We start from the raw sequence: 20,993 nt of genomic DNA, 5'->3' as shown, positions 1-20,993 counted from the left end.
CATGAGAAGAGTGATTGTTTTATTTTTGCAGATACCTTTAATATCAGGCAAATATTTTTGATTTCCTGGACATCTGAGAAGGTATTGAGGCAACCCCAGGGGTGCTCAGATGACATTAAAAAAAAGTCCCAGAGGAACAATCCAGTTATTATGTCTATAGGTAACATTTCCTAATGGAAATATTAGAAGAATGTATTTGGAACAAATCTCACTTGAAAGTACTGTGGGAAGAATCCAGAGAAAAATATTTTGGGAAATATTAAAAAGGCAGAATATATTTCCCCAAAGGAATAATGGAGAAGATTTTTTTTAAAGACAGAAACTAGCCCCCAGAAATCAGTCCCAGCCCCTAGGCAGAGGCCAGCTTTTAGAAATGCAAATTCAATAATCCTTCCAGCTAGAAACTGAAGAAATTAGGAAGACAAAGACCCTTAAAATCTACGTACCCCCACCCAAATTCTAAGGACAGGAAACATAATAGCATTAACCCACCAGTTCCAAAAAGGGCACACTCAGACTCAAGTCAAAGTACATGACACAGGAAATACAAAATCTCAAACAGAAAGAACTCCAAACAAATGCTCAAGAAGGTATAAAAACCCACCACTCCCAGCTATATGTGGTCAGTTTTTCCCAGAGCCATCTTTCTGTCTGGCTCTCCTCTTCAATAAACTGCAAACGTCTTTCTAAAGCAGTCTCCATTTTGTTTATTCCCGGCTTGGACTGGTCCGATGAAAATTTTTCCTTCCAACAGTACAGTACAGTAACTCATATCCTTTTAGTTCATAAACTTAAGTCAACAAAGGATTATCCTTTATTCTTACATTAAGGAAATTGGTGTTCAAAGGTCAAATGTTGCTACTATTCTGGAAATGCAGCAAAGTGACATTGCGATCCTCCTCCCTCTCTTGGCAAACCAATTAAAGAAAGGAGGGGTGACAGTAGGTTCTGCCTTTAAACTGGGCAGTGCATCCCTTTCTCTTTGTAGGCTGTTGTGAATTTATTGACTGATTGACTAATTCCAGTTCAGGGTCACCTCACTCCAAACCAACTCTGGGTGACTTGCAATATAAAGAGAACAAGAAAAAACTCAACAAGGTAAAGAAGACAGTAAAAGAAATAAGACAGAAATCCAGAAAACCAACAGCAAAATATATGCAATAGATGGCAAAGACATCTAACCTATGCCAAGACTTGGGAACCAGAAGGCCATCTGGGAAAATGTACACTGATTGACAGCCTGGAGACTTAGATAAACAGTACCTCTATTAATGAGAGATGGCTTTGTGATGCATGGAGTTTCTCCAGCCTCTGCCATTCCTAGAGAGAGAAAATCTCTCTTTGATTTACCTCTTTGGACAGAACTCCAGAATAGTTCATGAACCAAGGTTGGAAAAGAGTGGAGATTTTCATGTTCCCATCAGCCTCCAATTAAAATTTGAATATGGATATCTCCAGGCTCATTTCAGGATGCATTATGTTGCAAGATCTTTCCTTTTGGGATGTGCATGTGACATCATAATGTACCTACAAAGGTGACAGGGCTTGCCTCACAATAGTGTGGCATTGCTTTCTTCAGACCAATCTATTTTATCCTTCACAAAGATGTAGCTGGACAAATGTAGGGAAGTAAACAAAGAAACTTACATATTTCTATACAGGTACAGAGATAAGAGCCAGTTTGTTATACAGGTACTCCTGGACTTAGAACAGCTCATTTAGTGACAATTTGAAGCTACAATGCATTGGGGGAAAAACATTGGAAGAAGGTGGCAGGGAAAAACTACTTCACAAATCTTGCTCAGAAAACCTCCAGGGGTTAATCAAGGCAGGCACCAGAAGAAAAGGACTGACTGGAAAGTCACACACAAATGATAAACTGCATAGTCAGGAATTTGCTTTAGGGTTTTCTCTCTTCTGTGAGATGTTTTATACTCTGTAACATTTGGAGAATTAGGTATAATTTCAGCCTTTCGTCATCCTTCAGGCTGTGTTCAGAATGATATATCCTTTTCTTTTAGAATCTTCTTGTGATCTGATAATAATCTGAAACCACTCTTGTGGTTAAGAGATTAAGGCAGACAGTTTTCCATTGTCATAGGCCCACATCATCCTGTGGTCTGTCTGGAATATGGTGTTTTTGTTTGGATTTTTTCTTTCAAAATTAATTTGTAAGCTGATGCATGATACGATCTGGGCAGTTCTATATTTTATGTTGATATTACATTGTTATGCTTAAAGTAAAAAGGCCCTTTGTCTTTTTAAAACATATTAATCATTTTTAAAAGAATAGAGAATGAATAAATAAAAATATTTTTTAAAAGAATAGAGAATGAATAAATAAAAATAAAAAATAACGGTGATAAAAATAATTAATGCAGAAATATAATACAATATCAGTAAGTGGACAAAGGAATTAACAAGGTTATACAGTGCTAAGTGCTCAAGTGCTAAGGAAATTAATGATAAAAAACAAAGTAAGTTGAATTATTTAACAATAAAAGAAAATATCTGAGTGCCCAAATCTCCACTGTTTTGTTAAAGACACAAAGATAAAAGAAAGACTTCTAAAACATTATAAATAAATATTTAGTTTCCAACTTCCCCTTTGTTATACTCCTATAATATACAATTTTATAAACATTCAAAAGGTTCCTGTATTTCTGTTCTTAGTCCTTTAGTCAATTCTTTTTTCTCTTAAAAACTATTCTAAATATTTATATCTGCCTTGGTGCATAATATAGGATATACTCTTGCTTAAATTTGGTAAACCTGGGTTGTGAGTATGTACTGTTGAATTGCCATTACTTCATATTTTCCAATTTGAAGTTCCCAGTTTTACATTGTTGGTAATGTATTTCTTTTCCAATGTTGCACTAAGTTTAATAGTGCTAATAGTTGTTAATATATATTTTAGTAAACTGTATTTTTATTCATACATTTTGGAATTATACCTAGTAAAAAAACATCATAATACTTTCTAGTTTTAATTTCTTTTTTTAAAAAAATAAAATTAGATTTGTTTCTTTCTTGTGAGATTGAGCTGGTTCCCAAAGTGGGGTAAGCAGGATTGATCTGCACCTCTTCACTATATGGCCAAAAGATTTTGACCTTTTATTCACCAAGAAAATAGCAGATGTCTATCTTCTACCCTCTCTCTCATACTTTGGGCTTGTGGGTTGGGTACCAGGTAAGGTGTCACCTGGAAGGTAGTTGGTTGCAGCAGGAACTGCCAGACCACTACTCAAAGAAGGAAACGGGGTCAGGATATGAAAACCCAGAAGCCTTCAGAGAGAGGAGATTTGAGCATTCCACCATGTAAACCTCAGCAATCTACCATATAAGTACTTGGAAATTCTTTGACAAAGAACAAATATAGGTTACTGTATTTAAGGAACTGATCTAGAACGCAATGTTCTTCCCATCTCACAAATGATCAAGAGAGAGATTTGATTTACAGAAAGCAAAAATCATATAGAAAATAACTTTATTTGTTTAGTCATACACCATCGCAGGAGAAAAAAAATGATACTGATAATGAAACTATACTCAGAAGTACTGTATGTATAACATGTACAGATCAATAATATATTCAAAAGACTCATAACTTTCTTTTCCTTTACCTGCTGAATTGCCTATACAAATTAGGCAGTCCGATGACCAGCAAACTGAAACTCACATACTTTAAACACACTTATGTACCCAAAAATTAAAATTGTGCTTGGAAAGACTGCTAAGCTTATAAGCCACCCTGAGTCTTCGGAGAAGGGCGGGATATAAATGGAATTAAAATAAAAAAATAAAAAAATAAAAAAAATAAAAAAAATAAAATAAAATAGGAAGCAGTAGGTACAGTGGATTGATAATATCATAGAAATTACTGGAAACTGCTTGGAAAATTTCTGAATGGAAAGTAAACCATGATGTGTGCATCCATCCATGGAATTAAGCTGACTTTGTAATAATGCCGCTGGGGGGGGGGTGCGAAAGCACTAATAAGCAGGCATATACATAAGAATGAAGGCTATTGCTAAGCACATTGATTTGTGCTTAAATTGTAAGCCGCCCTGAGTCTTCGGAGAAGGGCGGGATATAAATGGGATTAAAAATAAAAAAAATAAAAAAATAAACTTAATTAACTTTATTATAAAAATTTTATGATTGCTTCCTATCTAGGTATTATTGTTGTTATTGCTTCTAGCACTGTTCCTCTTCAAAGAGTCTATCCAGAGCAGTAGACAACAATGAAAATGTTAGACAAAATCGTAAGTAAACAATAGTAAAACAATTAATCCAAAAAACATGCAAGAATTAAAACAAAACTCATCCTTAAGGTCATCCTTTATTAAGTGATATAAACTATTCCTTTAACTGTGTAGGGAACTAACAAAAGAGTGAAACAAGAGTTATATCTCTGCTTCTTTTTCTTGAACCTTTCTTTTCCCTAAGTCTCTTTTTTAAATCATATCCTTTTGAAAGATAATAATAATAATAAAACTGAGCCTAGGTTTTCCTGCATCTGTAACAAATTTGCTAATTTAAGATATTTAATCATTCACATAATCTGAAGATGTTTTCAGAAAGCAAACAAAAACATTGTGGCTTAGATTATTTCTTTCTCTTAAAGCATGGCTTGTATTAGTCAGAACTAGAAGAAGTTAGTCATACATCTCCCTCAGTCTGGTGCTACTTGATCAGGGGATATGTGGATTATTCCAAAATGTTTGTGGATTGCAGGTCAGGATAGCCTGTTTTATTCCCACTGATAACTGATGGAATTTAAACTTTTACTGGGCATGTTTCATTGATTCCAAATTGATTCTTTGCTTCTGTGATGCCACCTTCTCATTTGGTTTTGGCAGTGGAGCCAAATTATTTATGTCTCATGGAAGCATATTCAAAACAGCAGTAAAACTTACCTTTTGTTTGAAATGTTGTAGAATTTGGGGGGCATTCAATTTCACTGGAGCATCTTGATTCATTTTATCTCTCAGGTTCGTGACTTCAGTCACCCTTAGCTATTCTAAGGGGGAAAGTACGTAATTTGATGGCTTTTCAGTTCCCCATCCTGAAACGGCTTAGATTTCCAGATATGTAATTAGGAAAATACACAGAGCATGAAATAGGAACTTAGGTGGGACAAATTGATTTATTTCACTTTTGTATGGGAGCCGAGGTGAGTAGCTTTTTTTTTTAACTGCAGGACTAGTGGCAGTTGTGTCTTCAGCTCCTCAGTATTTAGAGCAGAAGCCTTTTAAAAATCTAAAGTCTTAAAGGTCTGAAACCTCAGACTCCTTCCCAGAAAAGTATAAATACATAGGATATGGACTGTATTACAAAGGATGCCAATTATGCACCAGTACACCTATCAAAGTATTAAATATATATATAAATATATGTGAATATTTATGAATGCATTAAATCAAAAGTAATTCAACAAGGCTTTTAGTGTATAATAGTTTTTGATAGTGAGATGTATTAAAATTAACATTTTTGGAATCGAGAGACAATAAATAGCTTCATTGCTGACATTCATTGTTGAAAAGCTGAATTTCCATTATAGGTTAGTCAAAACAAAGTTGTAATTATTTGGCATCCAAATTCATATCCTGCCCCCACCCCCACCCCCGCCTTCAAATTCCTCTGGTTTAGAAGTTGCCAGAAGTGCCATTATCATTTATTTCAAGCCACTTTTGAAAGACTAAGAAGTAGAAAAAAATGGCAATAAGGTAATATCTATTATCCAGAAATCTAATTTGTTCTACTGATGTCAAAAGAATTAATGCGTTTGGGTTTTTTCCAATTTATAATACAGTTTTTTTATACTGTAATGTACTTGAGATTTTTAAAGAGACTTTTATTATCATTACCACTATTAAAACACTTTCAGGAAACTATGCTAAAATAAAAGAATATGGCATTAGAATTTTTGTTGAAAAAAAACCCTAGCTATTGAAATTTCAATCCTATTTCCATGCAAAGTGAATACTACTGTGTTCAGTTGGAGCTTACTCCCAAGTAAGTGGATATATCCACTTACCTGGGTTCAAACTCTATTAACCTGAATGAGGTATGCTCTCAAATAAGCTTGACTGGAATTTCTATTTTTAATTTCTTTTTAACATTTTAAAATACTAGAAAAAATATTTTAAACTGGAATGAATTAAAGTTTGATCAGGAGCCAAAGTACTAACTGGGACAGTGATTCCTGAAGAAACATGTGACCACTTTTTCATTCAAAATATTCCCAAAGTTTTCACCACTAAACTGCATTTGCCAAGAAACAAGTGCATGCATGCATAAGCCTGAGCTTAGAAAAGAGGAAAGAAATCCAAATGGTGGAGTTTCTGTGTTGTTAACTTTTTGACCTGGCAAACGTCATCAGCCACTCCCTGGTGCACCTACAGTAGGTGCATGACTTAACAGATGAACGCTTCCTAGGGAAGATGACACAGATGGCTTAAATAGCTCAACTTGGTTTCTCTTCTATGCAAACAGGAAACTCCTAATGTTGGAGAATAGGTTTAGGGGTGAGGAGGAGGGAAACAAAGGCTGGAAACAATTTTCTTGATCCAATTTAACCAAAAAATCCAACTACATTTAGGGCATCAATATAATAAATTAACAACTCTCTTTTTGCTACATAGATGTATGGAGAATAGACGAGAGATGCCACACAGTCGCTTGGTCAACCTATTCTTCATGTTCATCAAACATATACCTTCTTACTGGAGCAGATGGAATTGAAATATACCTGGATTTGTGCCTTGTACCTTTTAGCTGTTTCCCACTAACATTTTTGCCATTGTTCTCTAAACCTACAGAAAGAAGCTGGTTGTTGTTTATAGCATATTCCCATATCTCTGGCTCTGGGCACTAGTCTTTCTGCCATATCTGTTCCCTGTTTATATGCAAACAGGATTCATCCATTCAAATTTTCTCCTTTTACATCCACTTTGCTTCTTCTGCTAGGATCAAAACTCCTCCCGTTTGAAACAATGTCACATGGTGTATTTGGACCACACACCCTCACACCCCTACATTGTGTTTCTGGTTGGAATCATTTACCTTTGATTAAATATATACCATGAAGTCACTGCCAACTTTTATCAACCACATGCATTTATCTTTAATGTTTATTTTTTTAAAAACGCCCACCAGTAATCTGCTCATTTTCTCATAATTTCCTTGTCTCGCTAACAAAGTATATTCATATCTTGCCTCACAAAGTATTCCTTGGCAGTTTGGGATTTTCCCTCTTGTCTGCATGTTTCATTAACTGAACCTTTAGGAATAAGGAAACACTCATTTAGTAAATCCATCCTCCCCCATGTCTTCCACATCATTCCACACCATCGTGTATGTAAAAAGGCATTGGGTGGGTATGCTCACTCACTTCTTCCTAAACTACCATCTGGGGTTGAAGCTTTGCCTGATTTCTATGCAGGATTGCACCCTTCCAAAATTCTTTTAAACTATAACCACATCCTATTCCAGCTAGTGTGACTAATTCTACTGAGTACAATTTAGGCAGCTTTTCGTGAGCTTACCCTGTTTTTCTGTAAATACATCTGTTTCCCTCACTCCCCCATTCGTTTGTAGGAGAAAACCTTTTGCTTCTTTCTCTTAAAAAGAAATCCAGATGTTATTTTGCTTGGCGTACTCTGGAAAAACTCTTAGCAGTAATACATACCATAGAATTAGGGTGTGCTCAGCTGATCCAACATTGTGCTAAGTGCTTTGTGCTCCATATTTGGATGCAGCGACAACAGGAGAGATGAGAAGGCACAAGAGAAAAAGATGTTGAAGAAAAAAGTCAGAAAGTTTAGATGTTGAGAAAGATTTTCCCCCTTTTCTTTCTTTTTTAATTCCTTATCCCAAAAGGGGGGAAATGACACAGTTGATTATCAAATATTTCCCACTGTTTTATTTTTAAGTGATAAAGTGATAAAGACTGATAAAGTGAAGAAAACATGAAACCAGGAGACTGTGAGTTCTGTTGTTGTTGTTGTTAGCTGCGAAGTCGTGTCCGACCCATCGCAACCCTATGGACAACATTCCTCCAGGCCTTCCTGTCTTCTACCATCTTCTGGAGTCCATTTAAGCTCACGCCTACTGCTTCAGTGACTCCATCCAGCCACCTCATTCTCTGTCGTCCCCTTCTTCTATTGCCCTCGATCTTTCCCAGCATTAGGCTCTTCTCCAGTGAGTCCTTCCTTCTCATTAGGTGGCCAAAGTATTTGAGTTTTAACTTCAGGATCTGGCCTTCTAAAGAGCAGTCAGGATTGATCTCCTCTAGGACTGACCGGTTTGATCGCCTTGCAGTCCAAGGGACTCGCAGGAGTCTTCTCCAGCACCATAGTTCAAAGGCCTCAATTCTTTGGCGCTCAGCCTTTCTTATGGTCCAACTTTCACTGCCATACATTGCAACTGGGAAGACCATAGCCTTGACTATACGCACTTTTGTTGGCAGGGTGATGTCTCTGCTTTTTAGTGTGCTGTCTAGATTTGCCATGGCTTTCCTCCCCAGGAGCAAGCGTCTTTTAATTTCTTGGCTACAGTCCCCATCTGCAGTGATCTTGGAGCCCAGGAAAACAAAATCTGTCACTACCTCCATTTCTTCCCCATCTATTTGCCAAGAATTGAGAGGGCCAGATGCCATAATCTTGGTTTTCTTAATGTTAAGTTTCAACCCAAGTTTTGCACTCTCCTTCTTCACCCGCAACAAGAGGCTCTTTAGTTCTTCTTCACTTTCTGCCATTAGAGTGGTATCATCTGCGTATCTTAGGTTGTTGATATTTCTTCCGGCAATCTTAATTCCAACTTTTGATTCATCTAGCCCTGCCTTTCTCATGATGTGCTCTGCATATAAGTTAAATAGGCAGGGCGACAGTATACAGCCTTGCCGGACTCCTTTCCCAATTTTGAACCAATCAGTGGTTCTGTGTCCAGTTCTCACTGTTGCTTCTTGACCTGCATATAGGTTTCTCAAGAGACAAATAAGATGGTCTGGTACTCCCATCTCTTTAAGAACTTGCCACAGTTTGTTATGATCCACACAATCAAAGGCTTTAGCATAGTCAATGAAGCAGAAGTAGATGTTTTTCTGGAACTCCCTAGCTTTCTCCATGATCCAGCGTATGTTGGCAATTTGATCTCTAGTTCCTCTGCCTCTTCGAAATCCTGCCTGTACTTCTGGTAGTTCTCGATCCACATACTGCTGAAGTCTAGCTTGTAGGATTTTAAGCATGACTTTACTAGCATGAGAAATGAGTGCAATGGTGCGATAGTTTGAACATTCTTTGGCACTGCCTTTCTTTGGAATTGGAATGTAAACTGATCTTTTCCAATCCTGTGGCCACTGTTGAGTTTTCCAAATTTGCTGGCAAATTGAGTGTAGCACTTTTACTGCACTGTCTTTTAAGATTTTGAATAGCTCAGCTGGAATACTGTCACCTCCACTAGCTTTGTTGTTGCTCAGCTTTTCTAAGGCCCACTTCACCTCACATTCTAGGATGTCTGGCTCGAGGTCAGTGACCACCTCATTGTGATTATCTGGGACGTTAAGTTCATTCTTGTATAGTTCTTCTGTGTAATTTTGCCACCTCTTCTTAATCTCTTCTGCCTCTGTTAGGTCCCTGCCATTTTGATCCTTTATCATGCCCATTTTTGCATTAAACGTTCCCTTCATCTCTCCAATTTTCTTGAAAAGATCTCTGGTCCTCCCTATTCTATTGTTTTCTTCTATTTCTTTGCACTGTTCATTTAAGAAGGCATTCTTATCTCTTCTAGCTATTCTCTGGAATTCTGCATTCAATTGGGCATATCTATGTTTTTCTCCCTTGCCTTTCGCTTCCCTCCTTTCCTCAGCTATTTGCAAAGCTTCCTCAGACAGCCATTTTGCTTTCTTGCATTTCTTTTTCTTTGGGATGGTTTTGGTTGCTACCTGTTGTACAATGTCGCGAACCTCTGTCCATAGTTCTTCAGGCACTCTGTCTATCAGATCTAATTCCTTAAATCTATTTGTCACCTCTACTGTATATTCAACAGGGATATGATTTAATTCATACCTGAGTGGCCTAGTGCTTTTCCCTACTTTCTTCAGTTTAAGCCTAAACTTTGCAAGGAGAAGCTCATGGTCTGAGCCACAGTCAGCTCCTGGTCTTGTTTTTACCGACTGTATAGAGCTTCTCCATCTTTGGCTGCAGAGCATATAGTCAATCTGATTTCTGTGTTGACCGTCTGGTGATGTCCATGTGTAGAGCCGTCTCTTGGGTTGTTGGAAAAGAGTGTTTGCTATGACCATCGTATTCTCTTGACAAAATTCTATCAGCCTGTGCCCTGCTTCATTTTGTACTCCAAGGCCAAACTTGCCTGTTATTCCAGTTATCTTTTGGCTTCCTACTTTAGCATTCCAATCCCCCATGATGATAAGGACATCATTTTTTGGTGTTAGTTCTATAAGGTGCTGTAGGGCTTCATAGAACCGGTCAATTTCATCCTCTTCAGCACTGGTGGTTGGGGCATAGACTTGGGCTACTGTGATATTGAATGGTTTGCCTTGGATTCGAACTGAGATCATTCTGTCATTTTGAGGATTGTATCCCAGTATTGATTTTCCTACTCTTTTATTGACTATGAAGGCTACTCCATTTCTTCTGAGGGATTCTTGCCCGCAGTAGTATACCTGATGGTCATCTGAATTAAATTCACCCATTCCTGCCCATTTTAGTTCGCTGATACCTAAGATGTCGATGTTCAGTCTTGTCATCTCTTGTTTGACCACGTCCAGCTTTCCTTGATTCATGGATCTTACATTCCAGGTTCCTATGGAGAAAAAATCTTTACAGCATCGGACTTTCCTTTCACCACCAGACATATCCACAGCTGAGCGTCCTTTCGGCTTTGGCCCAGTCACTTCATTCTTTCTGGCGCTACTAGTACTAGCCCCCTGCTCTTCCCCAGTAGCATATTGGACGCCTTCCGACCTGAGGGGCTCATCTTCCAGCATCATATCGTTTTGCCTTTTGGTACTGTCCATAGGGTTTTCATGGCAAAGATACTGGAGTGGGTTGCCATTTCCTTCTCCAGTGGATCACGTTTTGTCAGAACTCTCAGCTATGACCTGTCCGTCTTGGGTGGCCCTGCACGGCATAGCTCATAGCTTCATTGAATTACACAAGCCCCTTCGCCACGACAAGGCAGTAATCCATGAAGGGGTGTGAGTTCTAGCCCTGCCTTAAGCACGAAAATCAGCTAGGTTACTCTCAGCCCAACACATCTCAGGGATGTTGTGGGGAAAATAGGAAGAAGAAGGAGCATTAGGTATTTTCACTACATTGAGTTTGATACAAAAACAGGGCAGAATAAGAACCTAACAATAATGATAATAACAACATATTACTAAATCATATTTCTAAAACCACAACAGTGTTGATAGTTTCTTTTCTCAGTATTAGATTTTTCAGAGTGGTGAAGCATGCAGCATTAGAGTTCAATAGCATTCAGTTCCATTTGTAACAAAAGATTAAGTTCTTTTAAACCAAATCTAATGTCTGGTTATTATTTGACTGAGCATTTCAAGTTTAGATGACAAGCATACTTTCATGAGCAAATTAAGTTATCAATAATGTATCTCATGAAGTCAGAAAGCCCTTTTCTTAGTTCTAAATAAGGAATATAAATATTGCAAGTTTTTCCCCCCAATGTCCTCCAAATTACTTCCAAATGTCCTGACTGGGATGTATTTCTACTATGAGTTATTTTCCATGGCCACAGAAAATGGGATGATAAAAAATAATTTAATGTAATTGGTATTGATAAAGCCATCTACTCCAGAAGACTCTAGGGAAAGGGCTCTAAACTTGGCAACTTTTTAAGACAAAAACTTTAGAGATGGTGTGCTTTTCATCTCTGGAAGATTTTTAAGGAGCGGTTGATCAGTCATATCTCAAAGGTGGTTTATTCATTTTACTGTACATTGGACTAGATGAACCTTGTGGTCCCATTCAACTCCATACGATTCTAGTGTAAGGCTAAACCTGATAGTGGCCACTGAAAGAAATATAGTTTAGTGATACAGAATATATTCTGTGAAATCTGTGAAATCTTCTTAAGATTGAAGCTTTTTGCATAAAATGTGGAATTTAACTGAATAGTATAAAAAAGCTCCTTAAGGTAACTTCTGTTTTGCATTTGCAGAACCTTATGTTCCCTTGAATTCTGTACCAGGCATTTGACATGGTTATTGCTTACATTTTTTAAAAAAAGTAGAACTATGTTGGAAGAACACCTATACAGTGACCTGAAGATCTCACCTATATTTGAATAAATATAACATTTTACTGCTATAAATGTCTTTAGAATGACTATTTAGCTCTGCAATAAAATTTACAGTGCTTTGAATATGCACTTTGGAGCCGTGGTGGTACACTGGTTAGAATGCAGTATTGCAGGCTAACTCTGCCCACAGTCAGCCTTCCATCCTTCTGAGGTCGGTAAAATGAGGATCCAGATTGTTAGGGGCAATATGCTGACATTTGTAAACTGTTCAGAGAATGCTGCAAAGCACTATGGGATGGCATGAGTCTAAGCGCTATTGCTATTTGTTTTATACCAAGCACCACCTTATAAAAACTGAAGGTTGGTAAGCAATGGAACATCTGGTGAATGTAATGTTATTGCAGAACTAATCTTGATAAAAAGTGAATCTCAGGACAGGATAAACGCCTTACTATGTAAACATTTGGACTTGTTCAATTCTTTTTTTCTATTGCTAAGTAGAAATGATAGATTAAATATAATAAAGTAATTGGATGATTTAACTGGTGTAGTGCATAAGAGAGGTATATTCTCTGGCAATTTCTTTTTAAAAAAATATTTTTAAAGTCATTTACATTGTCCCTAGGGAAATATGCTGTCCATAAACATAAACTATAACTAGACAATTACTACATAACAACAAAGGGTGAAAGCGAGGAGTTCCTGCCACGTAAGATGTATAATGGTCTTGTGCTCATAAAAATAACTACAATAATTTAGATTCTGGACTGAATGATATTTTAAGAGGCCTAACCTTTAGCTGGCAGTTCATATTATTTCATTTACTTTATTTCATTTGCTGGTTGTCCTGCAGTGGGGTCCATCAAGCACGCTACTGAGAAGAACTCTAAACTTCCACAGCAGTGACTGTACAGGGGTGTTAAAGGGTGGATGCAGACAAGCTTAATGATGGCATTATTTAGAATGGCAGGACTATGCAGCAAGTTTATTTATTTGTTTGTTTGTTTATTCAATTTACCTTTGACCCTTAGTTGACTAGATTAATGTCAGGTACAAAGAACCAGGAACGCATGCTGAGTTCAAAGCACAAGAGTTTATTATTGCTACCAGAGACAAGAATCTGGTCAACTAAAGGCCAACACTAAATTGGTGCTAGATAAGGGTCAATGGAATTCACAGGGGGCTTGACCTAGGCCTCTTGTGGCTATGCAATGATTCCAAACTGATGACATATTTAACCTCGCTTTCCAGCTCAGCCTGCTCATCTCCAACAGTTATGAACATATCCCTTGATGCCTACCAAGATCCATTCCCCACCTACGTAAATTACCAATGTTTATGGATTTTTTTAACTTTCCCCTCTTCTACATTCCTCAGTCTTCCCAAACATAATGCTTTTTTTCAAGCTTATCTTCTGCTTGTTTCACATGTTGCAAATATGTTGAGACTCTAGAAAGAGAGTCTACAGAGAAGAGCAACAAAGATGATTAGGGGACTGGAGACTAAAACATATAAGGAACGGCTGCTGGAATTGGGTATGTCTAGTTTAATGAAGAGAAGGACGAGTGGGGACATGATAGCAGTGTTGCAATATCTCAGGGGTTGCCACAAAGAGGAGGGAGTCAAGCTATTCTCCAAAGGGCCCAAAGGCAGGACAAGAAGCAATGGATGGAAACTAATCAAGGACAGAAACAACCTAGAACTAAGGAGAAACTTCCTGACAGTTAGAACAATTAACCAGTGTAACAACCTGCCTCCAGAAGTTGTGAATGCTCCAACACTGGAAGTTTTAAGAAGAGACTGGACAGCCATTTGTCCAAAACGGTTTCCTGCCTGAGCAGAGGGTTGGACTAGATGACCTCCAAGGTCCCTTCCTACTATTATTGTTGTTGTTGTTGTTGTTGTTATTGTTATTGTTAAATATGTGAGCTTTTGCTTGCTGGTTATTGCCTCAAGAGACTAATTAGTTTTTAACTGATCTAGGACCAAGCAATTTTCCTACAACCCATAGTACCCTTAGCAATGCTCTCAAATTTGTAATTCCTTCTTTCTCCTTCTCTTTTTTTTTTGAATAACCAGCTTTCCCAAATGTATATTATAACTGGAAAAGCTATTGCTTTAACTATTTGGATCATTGTCAGAAAGGGATATCCTTATGCTTTATCATCTTGTTCTAATCTGTCATTGCCTTTCTCCCTAGGAGTAAAATCTTTATTGCTCTAGCATGTTATCATCTATTCTTATGCCAAAATCAACAAAATTGTCTACCACTTTGACTTTTTCATCATCCACTATGAGTTTGTCAAATGTATAGAATACACTTAAAATCATAATCTGTTTCATTCTCTTTGCTGGTAATTAGGTGTTTCTTGACTGGTTCAGTCCACTGAAAATACCGTAACATCCAGATTGTTTTTATAGTGGATAAGGCAATAGGTTGGACATAACAAGAAACTGAGGTGTTTCTGAGACTGATGTGCTCTAAATGAGATGGACTAGAACTCCCTTAGCCAAAACAAAAATATGTCAAAATAGAGAATATACTTCACCAGGAAGTGGAGTAACTTTTCTAATTTTATCCCGACTATTGGAGGCTACATGTTTATTTTAAAATGAACTCACAAAAGTTTGTTCTTTTTCCCCCTGCCTTCCAATTTTATGGTTTTTTTATAACAAGACGGCAAAAAATAAGGAGTACAAAAATACAAAAAATAAACAGTGAAGGAAACAAGAACATACTAAAAACAATGAACTAACACAAAAGGAAAATTATACAGAACCAAGAAAAGGCAGAAACAAGCGCTTGATTAACTAAAAAAAAACAAAAAGTACCAATACTAAACATACATACAGACTCTATATGGAAATCATTGTTGTACAAAAAAAAATGTTAAAGGGTTAAAAATTAAATTAAAAATTATGAAGAATACCATGCTGTTGTAAAATATCATAGAATATAAACTAAAGAACATTGCTTCATTTTCTAATTATTTGAAAATATTGTCTTTTCCAAAACATAAATTACATATTTCCAAAAGCCAATCCTTAATATCTGGAATAATATCACTTTTCCAATTTCTCAAACTAATTCCTTTAGAAACCTCCACATCCAATACAAACATAATTCTTCAGATTTCAAAGAATCACAGTAACATCTTTAACACTGAGAGATTTTGCTATAAATCTACTTATATACATTCCAAAGGTAACATGCACCTTTGACGTATAGTCATGCTGGCCACGTGACCGCAGAAATGGCTTCAGATAAAGCTGGATCCTTCAGCTAAGAAATGGAGATGATCACCAGCCCCTAGAGTTGGATATAACTGGCCAGGGCAAATCTTTATCTTTATACATTCTGAATAAATGGCAACAGTTTACTACACTAAATTATATGGGTCCATAATCACTCACATTTGTTCATTACCAACAAAGAAAATTTGATGTCTCTTCTTTCAAAGAGATTATTTGGGGAATCAAGTTGCCTTAAACTAGAATTTTTTGATCATTCCAAAAATTATTTTATTTTGACTTTTTAAACAGCTTTAAAACATTACTAATATCACAGGGTTTTCTTTAATTATTGCATCTTGTGTATAAGAGCGGGGTGGTGGCTTAGAGGTGAAGATACTCACTTGCCACTCAGAAGGCTGAGAGTTCAATCCTAGGCAATGACAGATGTTTCTTTATCAGAGCACAAAGAGAAAAATTCTGCTGCAAACTCCATGTAGGCATCAAGAAGGGCATCCGATCAGTAAATGCTCAGCTCCATTCAGCGGCCCCAGCTCCAGCCCAATAAGGAGGATTACAAGGTCATAAAAATGGGTCAGAATGTCTAAATTTAAATGAAATTAACAAAAACAGTGGAAGAGCACGATTTTGTCTGTGAACAGTTCTGTTTTTTTCTTTTTCACCTATTTTTTGCTTTATACCCACAAGTTCATAGACCTCAGTCCAAAACGTGACACCTTACTGAGTGAAGGAGGAATCATAGAAAATGAGGGAGCCAATTAATGTTTACATAATAATGTTTAATAATGTCCTCAAATTGCAACAGTTGGAAACAGAATTTCAGGTGCTAAGAGTGGTTGTTAAACGAGTCATTATGTGACTAGATCTAATTTTACCACCATTTTTACTGCAGTCATTAAGTGAATCACCATAATCATTAAGCTAACCCAGCTTCCCCATTTGACTTTGCTTGTTGGAAGCTCACTAGGGAAGCTCACAAATTATGATTTTTATTTCTTTCTCAAATTTTGAAAGTGCCCATTTGAAAGTGCCCATTTCCCTCATAGAGGGAGTCATGATCACATGACTACAAGATGCTGCAACTGTTGTAAATGCAAGCAGGTTGCTAACCATCCAAATTGGGATCACGTGACCTTGGCAGTTGTGCAACTGTCATAACTTCAAGTTCATAGGTCAATTTTTTTCTGAGACCATGATAACTTCATACTGTTGTAAATGAACAGTTGCAAGTTAAGGATTACCTGTCTCATATCACTTTTCTGACCTCAGGGCCTATTACCAAGACAAACTGTCTAGAAAAACAAAAGGGCGTCCAATGAAGTTCTGAATCTCAAATGAGCCCTATTGGCTCAAACTGTTGATGACCCTATTCTAAACTGAATAGAGATTTAGATGATCATAACCAGGGCTTTTTTTCTCATAGAACACTCAGAACGGAGTTCCGGCACTTTTTTTGGATGGAACCTTGTAGGGTAGGCAAGACGGGTTGTAGGACATGTGTGAGTTCCGGCACCTTTTTCTTTTACAAAAAAAGCACTGATCATAACTAATAATTATATTCCAGAAACTGGAAGGGAAAAACTGTTATTTCAGCAATCAGGGAATATGATCCCAATACTTCACTCTAGTGAATAATTTCATAATGTAAATCTTGTCCTAGGCTGCTCATATCAGAGAGGAAGTTGGACCTTATTTTTGAACAGTCATAATTTAATAATTTACCATTTACTGTAACATTTGTTCATATTTCTTATTCATATCTGATTTATGATGGAAGAGTAACAGGGCATTTGTCTAAACTAGCTCCAGTGTTTTCCTTTGTATCTAATAATTCCCTTCTTTTGCTTCCCAACCTCAACGAGAGAAAAATTACTGAAGTCATTTTTCTTGTTTGTTTGTTTTTGCTAACTGAATTTTAAATTGATGCCAATTTAATATGATCATTCCTGACTCTAAATACGTAATTCATTGGGAGCCACACAAGTTACACAACCCCTATCAATTTTGCTTAATATTTATCTTTTTTTGTCCATAACTCTGTACAAATACTGGAAATAGAGCATGTGAACATCATAGAATTTCAAAATCCTGAAAAAAATCCAACCATGTCCTTGGCACTACATAACAGTCATTAGTCTTCTTTATGGAATTTGCGCAGTATCTGCAGGTCCAATATTTGTAATTTAATGAACTAAACAGTTATCTAAATACAGTAAATAAGGATATGTAGTTCATCCTGCTACCTAGTAAAAGACAATTTCTTTGCAAATATCCGTCTATCATTGTACAGAAAACCAGTATCAGTATCTTGTTCCCACGTATATTTAATCTGGATGTTTATACTGTTTTTACCGTCCTTATTGTTTTAAAATATTTTTAGTTTTCTTAATTGTAATGTCTGTATAGGTAGTCCTTGAGTTATGATCACAATTCAGCCCAAAATTGCTGTTGCTAAGTAAAACATTTGTTAATGTTTTGCCCCATTTTATGACCTTTCATAAATCTCTGCAGTTGTCATGTTAGTAATACGGTTGCCAAGTGAATCTGGCTTCCCTACTGACTTTGCTTGTCAGAAGGTTGCAAAAGGTGATCCCGTGATCCCTGCAAACATAATAAATAGGAATCAGTTGCCAAGTGTTCAGATTATGATCATGTGATCATGGGGATGCTGCAATGGTTGTAAGTGTGAAAAACAGTCATAAGCCACTTTTTTCAGTGCCGTTGTAACTTTGAACAGCCACTAAATGGATTGTTATAAGCTGAGGATTACCTGTAGTATGCAACATATCTCAATCTTTTTCAGATGGACCAAAAATAACTTTTACAGAACATTAAATGAGATGATCTAACTCTGCAACTCTATAACTTTATAACTCTGTGATCAAAGACATATATAGGATGGCACCGTTAATGATTCTTTCCATATTGCAAAGGGTGCAACAAAGACCTGATCCTAGCAATTTGCCAGTGTCCTTAGCCACTGAGTTTGAAAGCAAAGAATATTTGTTTAATGCCCCCTCTCCAGGACAAAAAAAAACAAAACAAAACTGGGGGGCTTAATTGGTAACTGCAGAATGTCTTAAAGCTGGCAGATGAAACAAGCAACTGATGTTTTGAATGCAAAAATTGTTCAAAGCAGTCGGGCTGCAAGAAACAGGCTGCAGGGCTCTGCGTCAAAGGATATAAACAGTTCTGATTCCTGGCTCATGGATGTTACAAATTAGTCCATTGTTTTTGCTTAATAAAAGGCCAGGAGCTGAATGTTAAGACATTTCTTTTTAGAACAGGGCGTACTTTAAAAAAAAAAGCTATAAAGACGAAACATAGACAAGTAGTCCTCGACTTACAACAGTTCATTTACTGAGTGTTCCAAGTTACAACAGCCCTAGTAAAAGTGACTTATGACCATTTTTCACCCTTATGACTGTTGCAGCCACTGGGGTCATGTAATCATCTTTGCGTCCTTCTGACAAGTAAAGTCAGTGGGAAGCCACAGTCGCCTAACAACCGGGTAACTAACTTAACTACGGTCATGATTCACTTAACAACTGTGGCAAGAAAGGTCACACAATGGGGCAAAACTCACTTGACAAATGTCTTGCTTAGCAACATAAATTTTGGGCTCAGTTGTGGTCGTAAGTCAAGGACTATCTGTACACCATTTTCTAAGACATGCCTTACTGAGTCAAATTCTTTGAAAGGAATAATTCGGAAGGCATATGAAGAACCTGCTTTTGAGTCATTAAAGCAGCCTCTCACTAGTTCTTTTTTAAAACCATGCTGATTTAAACCAAACTGGATTGACCCAAGGCTCAGATCCAATGAAGACACAAATGCCCTATCACCCTATAAATGGAAAGAAGACAGCACAGGTATCGGTGATTTTATTTAAGCAGCCTTCTCTCCCACATAGTCTTACCTCATTCAAATTCATGGAGCTACTTTGGAAACTGATTCCAGCTTCTCTGCACGCAGGCCACAAACTTTGTGACATGGTTGCATCTGCAGACGTATTGAACGATCTCTTTCCAAAGTTGTCTCCAGCCCTATGTTATTCCCTATTTCTCTCAAATATGTACACAATACACATCACCATTCTGTTAAATAAAGTTGCTGGACAGATAAAGCAGATGGAACATGCCACTTCTTTTTAAACGCTGAAGGAAAGAAAATTTTGACCCAGGTGGTACTGGGAATGTAAGGAGATTTATTTTATTTATTTATTTTATTTTATTACATTTCTATACCGCCCTTTCCCGAAGGACTCAGGGCGGTTTACAGGGTAATTAAAAACCAAAATATAAAAGTTAAAAACAAGTTTTAAAAAATTAAATTTATCCCTGTATAAGTAAAACCCCAGTTAAAAAATTAATCCTCAGCCTGGGCCAGAGAGCTCGAAGAGCCAGGTCTTCAGGTCCCGGTGGAATGAACGGAGGTCGGGGGCAGTCCTCAGCTCCACTGGCAGCTGGTTCCAAAGGGCAGGCGCCCCCACTGAGAAGGCCCTATCCCTGGGTGTCGTCCGCTGGCAATCTCTTACCGGTGGCACCCTGAGAAGACCCTCCCTGTGGGAGCGCACTGGACAAAGGGAACTTGATGCCGGCAGGAGGTGTTCCCTCAGATATCCCGGACCCAAGCCATGTAGGGCTTTATAGGTCATCAACCTACCCACTCTGCACCAATTCAGCAATTTATTGCCTGGACGGTAAATACTTAGATATATACATGTTCTACAGAGTGACAAATACTAGGTCCATTAAACTGTACTTCTTAGTGTTGCTTTCTCAGATCAGCTGAATGAATCTCAGGGATCTAGCACCATTCACCAGGTTTGGTCAATAGGAGAGGCCTCCTAGGAACCTTGCATGAATTGCCATTGTTAAAAGAAAACTGGGACATGAAATGAATGAATAACTCTTTACAGAACTTTCTATTCTATTATAGAATATTATTCTATCAATGGGGAAAAAGCTCCAATATGTCGCATGACGTCACATGACATGCCTGCTATATATTTTAGTATCCAGTAGAATAGAATAGAAAGGGACGCGGTGGCTCAGTGGGTTAGGATGCTGAGCTTGTCGATCAGAAGGTCGGCAGTTTGGCGGGTCAAATCCCGAGTGCCGCGTAACAGAGTGAGCGCCTGTTACTTGTCCCAGCTTCTGCCAACCTAGCAGTTCGAAAGCACGTAAAAATGCAAGTAGAAAAATAGGGACCACTGCGGTGGGAAGGTAACAGCGTTCTGTGCGCCTTTGGCGTCTAGTCATGCTGGCCACATGACCACGGAAGACGTCCTCAGACAAACGCTGGCTCTTCGGCTTTGAAATGGAGATGAACACCGGCCCCTAGAGTCGGAAACGATTAGTACGCATGTGCGGGGAAACCTTTACCTTTACCTTTATGAATAGAATAGAATAGAATAGAATAGAATAGAATAGAATAGAATAGAATAGAATAGAATA

Source organism: Vipera ursinii (genome assembly GCF_947247035.1).
Source record: "Vipera ursinii genome assembly, chromosome: 3".
Classification (NCBI taxonomy): Eukaryota; Metazoa; Chordata; class Lepidosauria; order Squamata; family Viperidae; genus Vipera; species Vipera ursinii.
Note: the sequence above shows the minus strand (reverse complement) of the source record.